Below are 8,560 nucleotides of genomic sequence, written 5' to 3' on the forward strand. Positions count from 1 at the left end.
AAACTCGTGTTCATACGCAGTTGGTAAAGAGAGAGAGAGAGAGAGAGAGAGAGAGAGAGAGAGAGATGTAAACACGATCCCGAAAGAGCAGGCTCGCTTTCCACAAGATCGTAAAAACGTGCTTTGCTTCAGAATTGCTTTATTTAGACCTCTCTCTCTCTCTCTCTCTCTCTCTCTCTCTCTCTCTCTCTCTCCCAAAACAAAGTGGAGCATTAGAAAATATGCTGAAAAGTCTTTTTATGTCCCAGACCAAATCACTCTAAGAGCTTCAACCTCAGGCCATAAAGCATCCCCGTTGCCATGGTAACGGCTCAAATGTAAAAAAAAAAAGTTTACAGAGGTTTCACACTACGTTTAATCTATGGTGGCAATTTCATGAACTGTTTATGCAAACTACAAAAGTTTGTGCTGGCATAAGGCCAAGCTTAACCCATTCATTTACATACATGGAGACATATCCTTCAGCATTTTCGAATTTATTACAGAAAAATATGAAAAGATATATGTAAAAGTTACAAAAAGAGGAATTAATTACATCTCCTGGGTACTAACTGGCAACAATTAATATAAATAGAAGTAACTGGTAACTCTGAAAAACGAATATTGACATGAGAGATAAAATCCAAGGTACAGTTGGACACTTTAAGTCCCTGTTACACATCACTCTGAAGTAGTACACCTTGCGACACCCTTACTTCACAGAGAGTAACCAAACAGATTGTGTAGGAAGACATGGCGGGGGTGAAGGCAAAACACAGGAGAACTCTGCGCAGCAAGGGTGTGGGTGGGTGGACTTATTCAATGCAAAGTGTACCAGGAGGCCCAGTGTTCAACTGTACCTGATAGTCAACAAACTGTTGTGGTTGCAAACCTAGAAGAGAAGTATTAGCTACCAGCCCCCTCATGAGATCGATGTTGGGCATTTCACTGGTTATACTTAAACACAGGTGAATATAATTTACTCTATGCACTAATTTTAATCATATCTCTATTAAGGGATTCAACAACCCAAGATATACATTCAGGAGATGGAAATGAAACAGAGAGAGTAGCATCATCTGCATATGCAACTGGTTTTTCGTGACCCTACAAGACTCTAGAAATCATTTACGACTGGGATGTAGTCTGCGATCGAAGGACCTAGCAAATGCGAATAGATAACTGCACCACTCAGGTATGTCCTAGATGAGGTATGAATAAAATGAAGGATTCTTCAAAGTTCACTGAGAGATGAAAATATGAGAAACATCACTAAAACTCGACTTCTAATTGAATTGCGTAACGAAGAAAAAGAAGAAGAAGAACCACTACTGGAGAGGAAGGATGGAGAGGAGGGAGAGGATTGGGCCCTTGAACACACACACACTCACGAAACAGCTTTCTCCCTCGGGGGGGGAGAGAGAGAGAGAGAGAGAGAGAGAGAGAGAGAGAGAGAGAGAGAGAGAGAGAGAGAGAACTGAGCACCCATCTCAAAAGAGGTTTTGAAACTTCATAAAAACGTGAGATGCTCAAAGATTTCTGGATTTATACTCTCTCTCTCTCTCCTCTCTCTCTCTCTCTCTCTCTCTCTCTCTCTCTCTCTCTCTCTCTCTCTCTCTCTCTCTCTCTCTCTCTCTGTCAATTAGCCTTTTGGATTTCAGAAAGTCTTAAGGAATGCAACTGTGAGGCCCAACCCCTTTCTTCACCCTGGCAATGCCCCACCACAGTCACTTATCCCTCAGGTACCTATCCTATTCTGTAAGTCAACAGACGCCCAATTAACCTTTCAGAAAAAGAACCATATACTTCCCATCTCTCCCCTCCCATAGGATCAATCCCTGGTTTGTTATATTATTCCAATGCAAAAGAGAAAGATGATTCCTGTTCCATTCCCACTTGTCATCCATTAACCCACTTGGTAGATTCTTTGTTTGTTTACATCGTAATCCCAACACCTTCATTCATTGGCTGTAGTAGCAGGTCTCCTCCTCTTCCTCTTACGTTAATTCATTCATAAAATTATTATGAATGAAACATTACTACTACTGATCTTGTTGTCCATTCAGAGATGTCTTTTTTAGATGAAGTTGGGAGTTAATTGGGTTGGCATTTACTCTTATTTACCCTTATTATTAAAATTATTATTATATATTATGACTTATACATAATCAAAGCTTAAATAGGTTATATTTGCCCAAGCTTTGATGAATATTCGGAGAGCTTGCTAGATTAGCCATGAAATTCCGAGAATCCTTTGTGAAAAATCATTTATTTATTTCAAAATTTACTTGAGTTTTGATATTTTCAAAGAATCTTAAAGAATTCATTTATCAATCTTGTAAAATTAATTCTGGAATATTCAATAATTTTTGCCTTAAAAATTCTCACTACAAAAAGAGTTATATTAAAGTGTAATCGCACATGAAAGTGATGGAGAGACAGAAATTTAATGTGTTCGAGATGAAGTGTCTGAGGAGTATGGCTGGTGTATTTCGAGTAGATAGGGTTAGGAACGAAGGAGTGAGGGTGAAATCTGGTGTAAAAAAGGAATTAGCAGCTATAGTGGATATGAATGTAAGGTGGTTTGGCCATGTAGAGAGAATGGAAAAGGCTGTCTGCTAAAGAAGGTGATGAATGCAAGAGTTGATGGGAGAAGTAAGAGAGGAAGGCCAAGATTTTGGGTAGATGGATGGAAGCCAAAGAGCGTGAATGAATAGCGAGCGATTTTTGACGCAGTTCCGATAGACACTGCTGCTTCCTCCAGTAGCCTTGATGACTGATGAGGATTCAGCATATGTAGTGGATGACTGGGGGGGAGGGGGGGAAGTTGCGCCCTTGCTGTACCAACCAAACTCGGCGGAATCCCTCGTCAGGCTGGGAGCAGCTAAGATAAGAAAAGTCCCTTTTTTTTCTTTTTTATGTCAGCTAACACCAAAAATCGGGGAAAGTATCATGGTACATAGGTAGCTAGAAATAGCTCATTCATATTATTTCTGATGAAGAGTCCCATGAAAAAATAAAAGGTGACTCAAAACACAAGTCAACGCCAAATAATAAATGGAGAAACGTAGATCCAGTTTTAGAAACTATCTGGAACTCAGATTTTTTATTTTTGGAAAACAATATGATAATTATATATATTATATATATATATATATATATATATATATATATATATATATATATATATATATATATATATATATATATATATATATATATATATATATAAATAAATTTCTACCTCATACTTGGGATCGAACGCTAGCCCCTTCTAATGAAAGGCTAGGTCGAAACCAACCATGTCACGAGAGCCCATAAAAAGAATTGGAACCTGACGCTAACAGCTGTCCGAGGATTTACCTGGCGAGACATCAGTCTTACCAGCGAGTTTTACCCAATTCCCCGGGCCACCACGTGACACAATTGGTAGTAATTCATTCAAATTACCCCATATGAGTCAATATGGATAAATATCAACACAACATCATGTTCAAATAGAAATAAATTTCTACCTCATACTTTGGATTGAACGGGAGTTTGGGAGAACTAAAAGGTCTATCTGCTGAGTCATCAGCACACTTTGTCTCACCTTCCTTGGTCTTTGCTTGGGTGGAGAGGGGCCTTCGGCGCTGATCATATGTATATAATGATAAATTAGATGAAGCAGATAAAGTACTGACAGTTAATTCACCCTTCCAGAGAACACTTGCTCCTTGTTTGGCCCAGAAGGTTCCATTGGTGGTCAGGTATCCTTCTATCGAAGGATACCCTCTCCATTGGATGGTTCCCTTGAGGAAGTGGCTCGCGGGAAGCTCACGAATTCCTCTGACCCAACTTCAAGGTACGTACAGAAAAGTCCTCAAGATCTTGGATGATACCTTGACTACAGGTAGGAGTTTGACGGATATAATTGAATGATGAGGTGGAACGGAATGCACTCGAATATTGAGAAAAGTGCAAGAGCCTCTGTAATATGTCTCTTGTAATAATAAACATTTGGTCATTTCATTTGTAAGAGAAAGAAACATTTTTATCAAGCTTCCCTTATGTTTGCCTAGTTAATTCAGCATTGAATATTATGGTGAAACCTAGTTTACTTAGCCGGCGGCTGACTCTTCCGCAGTTAAGGATATTCGAGCACTGAAATACTCTATGAAAGACAAATTTCATATTAATACATTCACTGTACAAAGAAAATGACTAATTGTAGATGAAAAAAGAATTACTCCCTTAATTCTAAAGGTTTCATTTTCCTCCAGTTTCACTTCTGAAAAAGCAGTTGATGGATTGATAGATGGAGACGATAGATACATGTCATTAAAACTTGTCAAACCTTGGTGGTGGGTTGATCTCGGAGAAGAGAGGATTATCTATCAAATCCAGATCTATCCAAGACAGAACTATTACCCCAGAAGGTTCCATGACATTGAGGTAAGTACTAGTTCTTATAGGAAATATGGTAACGAATGTTTTTGTCCTGAAGGACACTTCGAACTTTGTAAATTTGACAGACGACAGTTGGATCCTTAACCTGTGAGAGTTCTCAACCTTAGTAAATTTGACAGACTGCAGTTGGATCCTCAACCTCAGAGTTCTCAACCTTTTTTGTAAATTTGACAGTCTAAAATTGGACCCTTAACCAATGACAGATAATTGCATTTAATATCTAATTCTACCTTTGGGAATTTATATCAATTGAAAATTCATTTATGATAAATTCTTCTGTCTAAGCAAAGATTTGAATTGATGCCTTCAAGCCGAGGCCATGCCAGCAGGTACTCTGTCAATCTTGAGAGCTAGATTGGTGGAGTCACTAATCTCATGGTTTTGGCTAAGAGGCATAAGTTCGAATCTTTGCTCAGCCAGAAACCTTTATCATAAATGAATTTCCAAAGGATATGCTCTCTAAAGGGTAAAATTCGATATTGATATTTATAGTGATCAAAATTACCAGTGTTAGTGATATATATATATATATATATATATATATATATATATATATATATATATATATATATATATATATATATATATATATATGTATATATATATATATATATATATATATATATATATATATATATATACATATATATATATATATATATATATATATATATATATATATATATATATTATATATATATATATATATCTTTTCAATCCCAGCCAGATCATCCTGTCAGTCTGGTAGGGGGAAAACGGAGTACTTATACCTTGGTGAGAAGGCTGCGTGTGTTCATATCTATCTAAATATTTAACCATAATTATTGACGGGTCGCGTACACTAGCATATGTATGTGGATATAGATATATATATATATATATATATATATATATATATATATATATATATATATATATATATATATATATATATATATATATAGACCAGAAATATATTGTCATTGCAGGTACGCGTTGGCAATGCACTAGTAAACAATGGCATTTTCTCCTCCTACACTCGCTTGTGCACTTATGAGAAGAAGTACTCGACCAGCGAAGGCCATCTCCTCTGTACGTGATACAGCGGAGTCTCCGCCAGATACGTCAGCATCCAGATCGTAGATGCAGCTTCCGAGTATCTACAGATAAACGAAGTGTCTGTGTACGCCCTCAAGATGTAGGAGTCTCCAATTCTCGTATCTGACAGAGCAATGATCTTGAAAAAACGAGCTTTTTGAGAGGGATTATTAGTTGATTCTTTTGTTAAACTGATGGGGTTTCTGAAGTTATATGTATTGGGGCCCTTGGGCTTCTAGCACCCTGCTTTTCCGACTATGGTTGTAGCTTGGCTAATAATAATAATAATAATAATAATAATAATAATAATAATAATAATAATAATATAGAATAGGTAGTAGGTTGGCCAAGGCACCAGCCATCCGTTGAGATACTACCGCTAGAGAGCAATTGAGTTCTCTGACTAGCCAGGCAGTGCAACAGGGGATCCCATATTTCCTTTTCCTACACATACACCCAATAGTCTAGCCTATTCTTTACATATTCTCCTCTGTCCTCATACACCTGACAACACTGAGATTACCAAATAATTCTTCCTCGATCAAGGGGTTAACTACTGCACTGTAATTGTTCAGTGGCTACTTTCCTCTTGGTAAGGGTAGAAGAGACTCTTTAGCTTTGGTAGGCAGCTCTTCTAGGAGAAGGACACTCCAAAATCAAACCATTGGTCTCAAGTCTTGGGTAATGCCATAGCCTCTTTTGTACCGTATCTTTCCACTGTCTTGGATTAGTTTTATCATTTGGGGTACACTCGGGCATGATGTTCTATCTTATTTCTCTTCCTCTTGTTTTTTGTTTTTTCTTTTTTGAGTTTTTATAGTTTATATGTGAAGAATCTAATTTAATGTTACTGTTCTTGAAATATTTTATTTTAATTGTTCCTTCCTTCTCTTGTAGTTTATTTATTCTCTTGTTTTATTTCCTCACTGGGCTATTTTTACCTGCTGGAGCGCTTGGGCTCCAACAATCGAGCTTGCCTCATTGAGGTGGCAAATCTTTTTACTACTACTATTACTACTACTACCAATAATAATAATAATAATAATAATAATAATAATAATAATAATAATAATAATAATAATAATAATAATTTGAGATATTCAGAATGTATGTGCCCACTTAATTTTGAGAAAACTTGGGAACATAGCATGATTATGTCCTCAAAACTTTAGAGAGCTTTGTATAGAGCAACTCTCAACTGAGCCATAGCACACCATTGTACCCATGGTGGTTGAGTCACTATCAACTTAAAAAGTTATTTTTTCCACAGAAGGCATTTCTGTTAGTGATGTTATTAAGTCTGATTATTAAACTTTAAAATCTGTGTTTGGTCCTAGTATTGATTATGTGAAATTAAACTGGAATTTACGTTAGTTGTAGCCCACAACAGTGTGAAGTGATATTGCATACATATTCAAATAAACAGTAATAATGTCTCGCTTTTTCTTTGTACATTGTCCTGTCGGTCCTTAGCTGTACTGTTAAGCTGTGACCAAGTTGTGGAATGATCTTCCTAATCGGGTATAGTTGAATCGGTAGAACTTCAAAAGTTCAAACTTGTAGCAAATGTTTTATGTTGAACAGGCTGACTTCAAGTCTCTTTTCATAGTTTACATATGGAATACCTGTTTTAATGTTGTTACTTCTCTAAAAATATTTTGTACTAATTGTTCATTACTTCTCAAATAGTTTATTTATTAAATTGTTTTCTATCCTCACTGGGTTATTTTTCCCTGTTGGAGCCCATGGGCTTATAGATTCCTGCTATTCCAACTAGGGTTGTGGCTTAGCTAATAATAATAATAATAATAATAATAATAATAATAATAATAATAATAATAATAATAATAATATGATGATGATAATGATGATGATGGTGTTGATGACGGTGATTTCATTCAAGTATTGTATTATTTGCAATGAAAACTCATAAATGAAAATGAAAATAAAAAAATCCAACATCTGTCTGCTTATATATTCTGGCAAATATCTTCTTCAAAGATTTTTCCTTCACTGATCTATCGTCCATGAAAGTCTACCGCTCAGGAACTATGAGTAAAAAAACTAAAGGCAGATGGAGGACGTAGAGGAAATTGCAAATCAATAGATAAATACCAGAAACAAACTAAAGAGAAGTTTAAGTCATGACTAGTCTCTCTGGACTAGTACTGTGGTAACGTCTTCGCCTGACATAAAGATACAAAATATCATCTTATTGCTTGAAACTTTTCTTAATGGTATTTTCCTCTTTTAAATGGAACCTTTCTTATTTCGTCCTAATCCTTCTGACCAGCCCTGAGTCAATCCTTGTTCACCTTTCTACTTGACACTCATATTAAAGAAAAAAGAATGTATCTTTTCCCCTCCATGCATGCGAAGAAGAGTTGCCTGTAATCATGCTAAAAGGAACATAGCCTTCATTTTAATAACAGACTTCTGGTAAATAATTGCTCCTCATCACAAGTTAAGAGTTGAACCAAGTGTCTTACTATTTTCACTATTATACTTGTAAGGTATTGTCTCTAGAAGGCTAAAATTTTACAACAGTAACACCTACAGTGTAATACGTGAGGGGGACTGTAAGCGCTAACCCTTTAAGAAGTATACTATAATTATGTGATTGTATTTAAGGCTGATTGTGAAGCATTTGGTGAATATATTCAAATGTAAAATGAAGAATTTAGTGAATAAAAACAGAAATAGATCCAGTTCGCTGCAGAATAATTTAATTTTGATGCAAAATTTGACAATGAATTTTGGGGCTGAGTTAATCCAAGCAGGAAAGAGGTTTACATAAACTCGTTTTCCTATGCAGCTGAGAGAGAGAGAGAGAGAGAGAGAGAGAGAGAGGAGAGAGAGAGAGAGAGAGAGAGAGAGAGAGAGAGAGAGAGAGAGAGAGAGAGAGAGAGAGAATGTAAACATGATCCTGAAAGAGCAGACTCGCTTTCCACAAGATCGTAAAAATTTGCTTTTCTTTAGAATTGCTTTATTTAGACACTCTCTCTCTCTCTCTCTCTCTCTCTCTCTCTCTCTCTCTCTCTCTCTCTCTCTCTCT

This window comes from Palaemon carinicauda, chromosome 43 (genome assembly GCF_036898095.1).
Source record: "Palaemon carinicauda isolate YSFRI2023 chromosome 43, ASM3689809v2, whole genome shotgun sequence".
NCBI classification, from domain to species: domain Eukaryota; kingdom Metazoa; phylum Arthropoda; class Malacostraca; order Decapoda; family Palaemonidae; genus Palaemon; species Palaemon carinicauda.